The sequence below is a fragment of the Sapajus apella genome, unplaced genomic scaffold (assembly GCF_009761245.1).
Source record: "Sapajus apella isolate SASKATOON/1434 unplaced genomic scaffold, GSC_monkey_1.0 scaffold115, whole genome shotgun sequence".
NCBI lineage: Eukaryota > Metazoa > Chordata > Mammalia > Primates > Cebidae > Sapajus > Sapajus apella.
In genome coordinates this window covers 794,699-804,495 of record NW_022437055.1, presented here as the reverse complement: position 1 = coordinate 804,495, position 9,797 = coordinate 794,699, and the positions used below count along the sequence as shown (strand labels likewise).

Below are 9,797 nucleotides of genomic sequence, written 5' to 3'. Positions count from 1 at the left end.
CTCCTGCCTCAGCCTCCCCAGTAGCTGAGATTACAGGCATGCACCACCACACCCAGCTAATTTTTTGTATCTTTAGTAGAGACGAGGTTTCATCATGTTGGCCAAGCTGGTCTCAAACTCCTGACCTTGTGATCTGCCTGCCTCAGCCTCCCAAAGTGCTAGGATTACAGGCATGAGCCACCACACCCAGCCATAGATCCACTTTATATGTGGATTTTTTTTTTTTTTTTTTGAGACAGCGTTTCGCTCTTGTTACCCAGGCTACAGTGCAATGGCGTGATCTCGGCTCACCGCAACCTCTATCTCCTGAGTTCAAGCAATTCTCCTGCCTCAGCCTCCTGAATAGCTGGGACTACAGGCGCGCCATGCCCAGCCACCATGCCCAGCTAATTTTTTGTATTTTTAGTAGAGACAGGGTTTCACCATGTTGACCAAGATGGTCTCGACCTCTTGACTTCGTGATCCACCCGCCTCAGCCTCCCAAAGTCCTGGGACTATAGGCATGAGCCACCGCACCCGGCCTGGATTTTTTTTTTTTGAGACGGAGTTTTGCTCTGTCACCCAGGCTGGAGTGAATTGGCATGATCTCGGTTCGCTGCACCCTCCACCTCCCAGGTTTAAGTAATTCTCCTGCCTCAACCTCCCAAGTAGATAGGATTATAGCCATGTGTCACCATGCCTGGCTAATTTTTGTATTTGTAGTAGAGTTGGGGTTTCACCATGTTGGCCAGCCTGGTCTTGAACTCCCGACTTCAGGTGATCCACCCGCCTCAGCCTCCCAAAGTGCTGGGATTACAGCTGTGAGCCATCATACCCAGCTAAAAGAACTCTTCCCCCCCTCCCCCCACCCAAGATGGAGTTTCGCTCTTGTTGCCCAACCTGGAGTGCAATGGTGTGATCTCAGCTCACTGCAACCTCCGCCTCCTGGGTTCAGGCGATTCTCCTGCCTCAGCCTCCCCAGTAGCTGGGATTACAGGTGTGCACCACCATGCCCAGGTAATTTTTGCAATTTCAGTAGAGATGGAGGCTTCACCATGTTGGTCAGGCTGGTCTTGAACTGTGACCTCAGGTGATCCATCCACCCTGGCCTCCCAAAGTGCTGGGATTACAGGCTTGATTCACCTCGCCTGGCATATATGGGTATTTGTTTACAGTATTCCCAAGATTCGAAACCTGAGTATCGCGCGGGCCACCATTTTGGATTTGTGGGCTCCACAGGCCAACTGCGGGACTTGAGTGTGCTTGGATTTCGGTATTCACAGGTGGTCCTGGAACCGATCCCCAAGTATGCCAAAGGACAACTGTACTTTGCCCTCCATTGTCGCCTGTGTCCATTGGTGCTAGGGACAAGGCCCCTGCAAAATTATGAAGTGACATTGATTTCAGTGTTATCTGCCCCAGCGAACTACCCTCTCATCCTCTTGCTTCATTCAACCTGTCCCTCCATTCGAAGCCACCCTGAGCTAGTCCTTCCTGGACATTGACCTCAGCATTTATATTTCAGTTTTTTAACCAATCCTCTAAGGGCAGGCTCGCTCCACCCCTCAAGGTGATAACTAGGTAAAGTGATAAAGTCATTTCTACTCATCTGGTAACAGGAGAGGGTTTGTGGAGAGGGTCTGTGGTAGGAGAGCCCCAGTCTCCCTCCCAGATACTGCATCCATCTGTACCTGCTCCTAGCCCAAAGCAGGCTGGTAGAGCTCAGCTGGGGCGTCCCCTTGTGTAGACAGCTGTCTCCTCGGCCTTCCTGTGAGGGATCCTCCCCACTCACCACTCAGGGCCCTCCCCTCTCTGCACTCCCTGACCTGTGTGAGGCAGGGGCGGGGCTGGGAGGGCTAACAGGCCCCAAAGGGGAAACTGCCGAAACCCCTGGGACAGGAAGTGGCAGAGAAGGGCTGTTTCCTCTGGCAAAGCAGGGGTGCGGTGAGAGCTGGCCCTATCTCCTGCTCCACTGCCTATCTGCTGTGGGTCCTGGGAGGTTGGGGAGAGGTGAGAGTCCTTTCTCTGCCTCCCTCCCAAAGAAATGGAGGCTCTTAGCCCACCTGACTGGAGGGAGGGGAGGGCGCTTTCAGAGGAGGCCATCTTCATTTTGCAAGGACAGGAATTTTGAGAGGAGGCCATCTTCATTTTGCAAGGACAGGAATTTTGAGAGGAGGCCATCTTCATTTTGCAAGGACAGGAATTTTGAGAGGAGGGCAGAAAGGTCAGCAGACGGGAAGGGTGGGGTGGGGCAGGTGAGGGTGGTTCGAGGGAGGCTCATGGGGGCAGTGGAAAACCACAGCTGGGCAGAGGACCCTTCTGTAAGCTTTTGTTCTGAGAGTAAATGATCAAGACTGTGTCTGCTAAGAACTGTGGGAGCTAGAAATGCAGTCGATCACTGCCTGTCGAAGTCACAGGGCCAGACAGGGCGTTAGACCACCCAGCCCAACCCTCTCATTGTGCACATGTGGTAACCGAGGCCCACAAAGCAGAAGTGACCTGCTTGAGGTCACATCATGGGCAGAACTCACGTCTCCTAACCCCAGCCCAGGCCCTTCTTTCTGATGAGAATCTGCTGAGTTGTATTTGGCAGCCCACACGTCCCTGCAGGCACCTCCATCCCCGAGTGCTCTGTGACATTCTTAAAATGAACGTGATGGGCCAGGTGCGGTGGCTCACGCCTGTAATCCCAGCACTTTGGGATGCCAAGGTGGGTAGATCACTTGAGGTCAAGAGTTCAAGACCAGCCTGGGCAATATATCGAAACCCCATCTCTGAAAAATAAATAGAAATTTGAAAATAATTTTTTTTTGAGACAGAGTTTAACTCTTGTTGCCCAGGCTGGAGTGCAGTGGCGCAATCTCAGCTCACTGCAACCTCTGCCTCTCAGGTTCAAGTGATTCTCCTGCCTCAGCCTCCCCAGTAGCTGGGATTACAAGGCACCCGCCACCACATCCAGCTCATTTCTTGTATTTTTAGTAGAGACGGGGTTTCATCATGTTGGCCAGGCTGGTCTCAAACTCCTGACCTCAGGTGATCCACCCGCCTCAGCCTCCCAAAGTGCAGGGATTACAGGAGTGAGCCACTGTGCCTGGCCTAAAATAAATTTTAAAAAAGAAATGAACTTGATGAATTTTTTGTTTTCGAGACAGAGATTGTGCTTGTCACCCAGGTTGCAGTGCAATGGCACGATCTCCACTTACTGTAACTTCTGCCTTCTCGATTCAAGCAATTCTCCTGCCTCAGTCTCCCGAGTAGCTGGGATTACAGGTGCCCACCACCATACCTGGCTAATTTTTATATTTTTGGTAGAGATGGGGTTTCACCATGTTGGCCAGGCTACTCTCAAACTCCTGACCTCAGGCAATCCGCCGGCCTCAGCCTCCCAGAGTGCTGGGATTACAGGCGTGAGAACTTGGTGAATTTATTCACACTGAAACATTTAGTCCAGCAGCCAGCAAACCTTTCCTACAAAGGATTGCTTGAGCCCAGGAGTTCAAGACCAGCCTGGGCAACATGAGAAAACCCTGTCTCAACAAAAAATACAAAAACTTAGCTGGGCGAGGTGGCGTGCACATGTAGTCCCAGCTACTCAGGAGGCTGAGGTGGGAGGATTGCTTGAGCCTGGGAGGCAGAGGTTGCAGTGAGTCCTGATCATGCCACTGCTCTCCAGCCTGGATGACAGAGCAAAACCCAGTCTCAAAAAATATATATTTAAAAAAATAACTGTATGTCATGAAATATTTTTTCTTTTGATTTTTTTCCCCCCAATCATTAAAGAATGTTAAAACCATTCTTATCTCATGGGCTGTCTAAAAACAGAGCTGGATTTGGTACATGAGCCATAGTCTGTGAACCCCTGCTTCGTCTAAGAAGTCAAGCTAAGGTGTCATTAGGAGGAGGAGAGAATATGCCAGGTGGGGAGGAAGCAGGGAAGGCTTTGAAAAGAAAGTGACATTTGCTTCAGATCTTGAAGAACTTGTGGGCACTGAACTCACAGTAATTGAGGAAGGGCCTGTCAGGCCTCGGGGAGGGACAGTGTGAACACAGGCACGGAGGTGGAATGTATGCCCTGTGTGTGTGGCTTCTGTTTTTTTGTTTTTTTGAGACAGTCTTTCTCTGTTGCCCAGGCTGGAGTGCAGTGATGCGATCTTGGCTCACTGCAACCTCCGCCTCCCAGGTTCAAGTGATTCTCCTGCCTCAGCCTCCTGAGTGAGGAGAGTGCCCGCCACCACGCCTGGCTAATTTTTGTAATTTTTTGTACAGACTGGGTTTCACCATATTGGCCAGGCTGGCCTCGAACTCCTGATCTGGTGATCTGCTCACATCGGCCTCCCAAAGTGCTGGGATTACAGACGTGAGCCACCACATCCAGCCCTAATTTTTGTATTTTCAGTAGAGACAGGGTTTCACCATGTTGGCCAGGGTGGTCTTGAACTCTTGAGCTCAGGTGATCTGCCGGCCTCGGCCTCCTAAAGTGCTGGAATTACAGGTGTGAGCCATCGTACCCGGTCAATTTTTTGTATTTTTAGTAGAGATGGAGTTTCACCATGTTGGCCAGGCTGGTCTCGAATTCCTGACTTCAACTCCTGATCCACCCGCCTTGGCCCCTCAAAGTGCTGGGATTACAGGTGTGCACCACTGCTCCTGGCCTTCTAACTCAGGGAGAGGTTTCAATAGTGAGGGTGAGAGAGAAGGAGGAACCCCAGGAGCTCTCGATGACTTCCGGAGCTGAGGCTGCCCTCCCTGTCTGGGCAGGCCCTGGTAGGCTGTCTTCCTACGCCATCGTTTCTGGCACCCTCCCTTCTGTGTAAGGGATGCTGGAGTACTGCTCTTGTGCCTGAAGTACTGTCCTTTGCTTTTGCTGACCTGGGGACTGGTCAGTGGCAGCAGCGGGCATCTGGGAGGGGCAGCAACCCCACCATGGCCCCTGCTACCCAGGAAAGTTCCAGATCTGAGCAAGGAGGCTTCGCGTTAGTTTCTAGGACACATACTGGGCTGGCAGGGGCCTTGACAAAGAACAGTGTCCCTTCAATAAAAGTTATGTGACTTAATATCCTGTTGGTACCAAGTCATAGATTATCCCAGCTTCTAAAGGCCCACTAATTAATTAGTTTCTAGTCGGGAATTTGGGATAATCTTTGTCTTTGTATCATTATGAGATGGAGTCTCACTGTGTTGCCCAAGCTGGAGTGCAGTGGCACAATCTCAGCTTACCGCAACCTCCCCCTCCCAGGTTCAAGTGATTCTCTTGCCCCAGTCTCCCGTGTAGCCGGGATTATAGGTAGCCACCATGCCTGGCTAATTTTTTGTATTTTTAGTAGAAACGGGGTTTTGCCATGTTACCCAGGCTGGTCTCCAACTCCTAACCTCAGGTGATCCATCCGCCCCGGCCTCCCAAAGTGCTGCAATTACAGAAATGAGCCAGCACGCCTGGCAGTATCTTTTAACATTCTTACAGTGACAACACGCTGCACATCTTGGGGTCTCTACAGCTACTGTGTCTCCCCAGAGTCTTGTCAATATTTTTCCTTTGGGGTGGCTCTGGGATTCACCTCTTGGCCTTCAGCTACCATACCTGGTCTCCCTCCATCTCCTCCACTCACAGACTCAGTCTTATTTATTTATTTATTTATTTATTTGAGATGGAGTGTTCACTCTTGTCAACCAGGCTGGAGTACAGTGGTGTGATCTCAGCTCACTGCAACCTCTGCCTCCTGAGTTCAAGCGATTCTCCTGCTTCAGACCCACTCTTGTACCCAGACTGAACGGCCCTTCCTAAAGGGCCGAGTTTTGTGCCCCTCCCTTGCTCAAGAATCTACAGTAACTCACAGTTGCTTTCCATATTAAGTTCACATTCCACAGTTCTGTGGACCCACTTATCCAGCTTCCCAAGCAATCTTCCTCTCTCCCTCCAGTCAAACTGCTTTCCTCTCTCTACCATACATGTTATAGTTGTTGCTTTTGGCCCCTCAGCCTTCATTGCATCTCGCCACCTCCATTTCCCTTTCTTCCTCTCTATCTAGGTAAAGACATGCCGAATACTTAATGAGCCACCAGAGCCCGGAACTAACAAATCAGACCAGGGAATTGGAAAACACGTTGGCTGGGCACGGTGGCTCACGCCTGTAATCCCAGCATGTCGGGAGGCTGAGGCGGGTGGATCACTTGAGGTCAGGAGTTCAAGACCAGCCTGGCCAACATGGTGAAACCCTATCTCTACTAAAAAATACAAAATTAGCCAGACATAGTGGCACATACCTGTAATCCCAGTTACTCGGGAGGCTGAAGCAGGAGAATCACTTGGACCTGGGAGGCAGAGGTTGCGGTGAGCCGACATCATACCATTGCACTCCAGCCTGGGCAAAAAGAGCAAAACTCTATCTCAAAAAAAAAAAAAAAAAAAAAAAAATAGCCGGGTGTGGTGACGCGCACCTGTAGTCCCAGCTACTCAGGAGGCTGAGGCACGCCCGAGTGGTGTAGGTTGCAGTGAGCCGAGATCGTGCCACTACACTCCAGCCCAGGTGACAGAGTAAGTGAGACTCCATCTCAAATAAAAAAAGAAAAACACATTTGGGACCTAACAGAGAACTTTTTGCCTACATTAGCCCATTGGCCTTTTGTAACAACCCCTTGAGCTAAGTAGGAGATCCCTGTTTTACAAGAGGAGAGTGACCTGCCTCAACCCCAAGGTAGAGCTGGGGCTTCTAGCTGGAAAGCCCATGATCTTAGGGTCCGCAGGGGCTTCTGGGGGCTCTCCTTGGCTGGAGCTGGGAGGCTATTATACTAGGGTTTCGTGGCTGCCCCACACTTGGCTTTCTCCCTTTCCCTGCAGTGAATTCTCCCGTCACTGGCTTAAGGCCACTGTCCTGCGCCTCCTCCCTGAAGCAGTAGTGATGGGGATGTGGTGGCCACAGGCACTTCCAGGGGGTACTCTTTTAGCCTTCTCAGGGCAGCTGGGGAAATAGGTTCTCTTTGTCACTAACCCTCCCCTCCTCTTCCTCCCCTGTGGGGCTTCTGTAGTGTACTGCTCTTTCTTGCCGCACAACCACAACCCAAAGAACTGGGGCGGGGTTAGGACAGGCGACCCGGAGCGCTGCACCAGCCACAGCAGCCTGCTCCTCCCTCCCTGCCGGGCCCCCAACCCAGGCGAGGAGCCAGCCCCTTCCTACCCAACAACTGGACCACTCTAGCCCCACTCTGTGTATTCTGGAGCCAGTGGGGTCCACTGTCTGGAGCTTCATGGGGCCCCACAACCCCCGCTGCTCTCTGGGAGGTCACCTGAAACTCATCATCTGGATGAGTGCTTTTTAATTTTCAAAGTGCTTTTTCCCACTGCCATCTTTATTCACCCGAGACTCCCTGGTGAGCACCTGCTAAGCCTGGATTACTCACAACCCTCACCCGCTCGAAGGATGACAGAAACCACAGCCCAGAAAGATGGTCGCCTTTTCATGGTCATACATCTTGCTAGGATATTGAAGTCTACACTGTGGGTGGGCTGTGGGTCCTCTGGAGAAAAGAGGAGAAGGCTTCTCTTTGCCTGGGACCTGCCATCTAATTACTCCTCCTCTGGGACAGATCAAGTCCTGGGAAGAAGGTAGGGGAAGAGGAGAGCTGAGAAGGATGTGTGTGGGGGGGGAGGGGCTGAACTGGGGAAGAGTCCTGGGGCCACCTCACTGTCGGAGTTGGGACAAGCCCTATGCTGGAATCAGGTGGAGACAGAGGGACAAGGAAGGAAACTGGGTTTCTTGTAAATAAGCACAGAGAAACCCCAACCAACAGAGCTTGCAAAACCTTTTTTCCCTCCGTCTTCCTGGTTTCATCTCAAATGGAGTGGGTGGTAGAAAGGAACAGAGGAGAAAGAGCTGGCAAAACACCATGGCTGGGGCCCCTTCACTGGACACTTGCTTAAGGAGGAGGGTTAGCTCACTCGTTGGAGTTAAGCCCTCACTGGTGAGGTTGTGGGTTCGAGTCCTGAGGATGGGTGAATTCTGCTCTGTGCAGGACTATTCATTGGATGTCGTCCTGACTCTGGCCTTCTATCTCTTAAATCCACGCCACTGGTCACATGGTGCAGCAGGCAGTTCCCTGCTTGATGACTATTTGCCGGGGGATGGGCTGTTTTTCAGTCGAGGGTACAGCTGTTTCTGGGGTAGTTTCCATTTTGCTTGTGGTTGTAGGGGAGGGGTGTTGGGGGAATGGGAAATGGCATGAAGGAAATTGTCACTTCCTTTCCAGAGAATTCCAGAAAGGTTTCATGGAAGATGAGGTATTTCAGGAGTGAGAGCTGGCTCCGAGGGGACAAGGAACGGGAGAAGGAGAACTGTGCTTTGTGGCTCAGCTGGCCATCTGGCCTCCATGTTTCCTGGCATGTGTGAAAATGCCACGGGTGTTACCAGCAATTCTGTGAGAGCCATTGGCTCAGCTGAGTGGGTGTGGATTCAAACTCACTCCACGGAGACTGTGGACGTGGCTTTCACACTGAGGTGGTTTCCTGTCAGGGAGGCCCTGAGTGGGTGCTGGACACTGCTTGGTATATTTCAGTGACAGCCCCAGGAAGGGTCTGTATGTCTGAAGGGGGCCCAGTTGTGATACAGGAGCAGCACAAACCACTTCAATTTTGCTTCAGTTTTGAAATACACTCAGAGCCACAGAGGTGTGTATTTGCAGGCCTGGAAGTAGGCGCCTTCGCCTGCTCACTTCTTCTGTGGTCCACACACTTAGAGAACACCCCTGGGCACTACTCACACAAAGGCTTTGTTTTTGGCCCAAGTAGGACAGGCAGCGGGAGCCAGGGACCCTGTAGGGCCTCAAAGGGAGTGAAGGGAGTTGGAGCTCTTATCACCCTGCCAGTGGACTGTGACCAGAGCAAGATGTGAGCTGTGCAAGGATGCAGCAGGGTGGGGGGATTCAGCACCAGTTACAGAGGTTCCCAGGCACCTCAGTTGCCGGAGCCAGTGTCCGTGTGTGCCCCCGGCATCCTCCACTCTATGGGGAGGCAGATCCAGGGCTCTAGGCTACTGAAGCTGCGTCCTAGCCAAAGGACCCACTGGAGAGGGGAGCCCCTGGTGGGGGGCCCCCCTGGTCCGCAGGGCACGCCTCCTATTGGTAGTGGCATCTTTGGTTTCAGGTTCCTGGGAGAAGGAGGTTATTTTGAAGGTCTGAAGTGGGGGTTCACTCCTCTGCTGGGGAGAGTGAGTGAACATGCAAATGAGCCTCTCTCCACCTCTCACTTTCAAATCCTCAAACATCTCAAGGGGGAGGGGGAAACTTTCTGGAGTGGAAGGTTAGGGCGGGATGGGTTCTTAGCCTTGGCCAAAAGAGCAGGACAGCCACTTCCTCCCTCTCCACCCCTTCAAGACCTCAGCTTCAGGCTCGGGGCAGATGATCACCAGGATGGGCCTCCGGTGCTGGGTACTGCCTCACAATCCCGAGCCAGCAAAACCTGCACCCACCAAGTCCTGGATTTTGCTGCTTCAACATGTGGACACAGAAAAGAACGCCCTGGGAATCGTCTCTCTTTTATTTCAAACCTCTCTGCATTGATGGCCAAGGATTCCGTTCACTGCAGTGCAGGGCCCTGGTTCCCTCCGTCCCCCACTAGCTCCCTAGCAGATGGATTTTGGGGGGTCTCACCCCTGAGACCCATGGGCCACATATCTAGCTGGGGCTGGCATTCTCTAACTGAGAACCCCACCCCCATCTTCAGCACAGCCACTTCCAGCCAGCATTAGCTCGGGTTTGTCATTCTCACGAAGGCAGCTGAGGCTGGTCCGGAGGAGGAACCAACAACTGAGCTTGTGGCTTTGCCGGCC

General features: G+C 52.2%; 1 protein-coding gene across 4 annotated transcripts in view; it reads left to right on the top strand.

The window, feature by feature from the left end:
- The window catches only part of ELF4 (E74 like ETS transcription factor 4), a 48,271-nt gene that overhangs the window by 20,814 nt on the left and 17,660 nt on the right, over window positions 1-9,797 (top strand). The gene's annotated exons all lie outside the window — the stretch shown is intronic.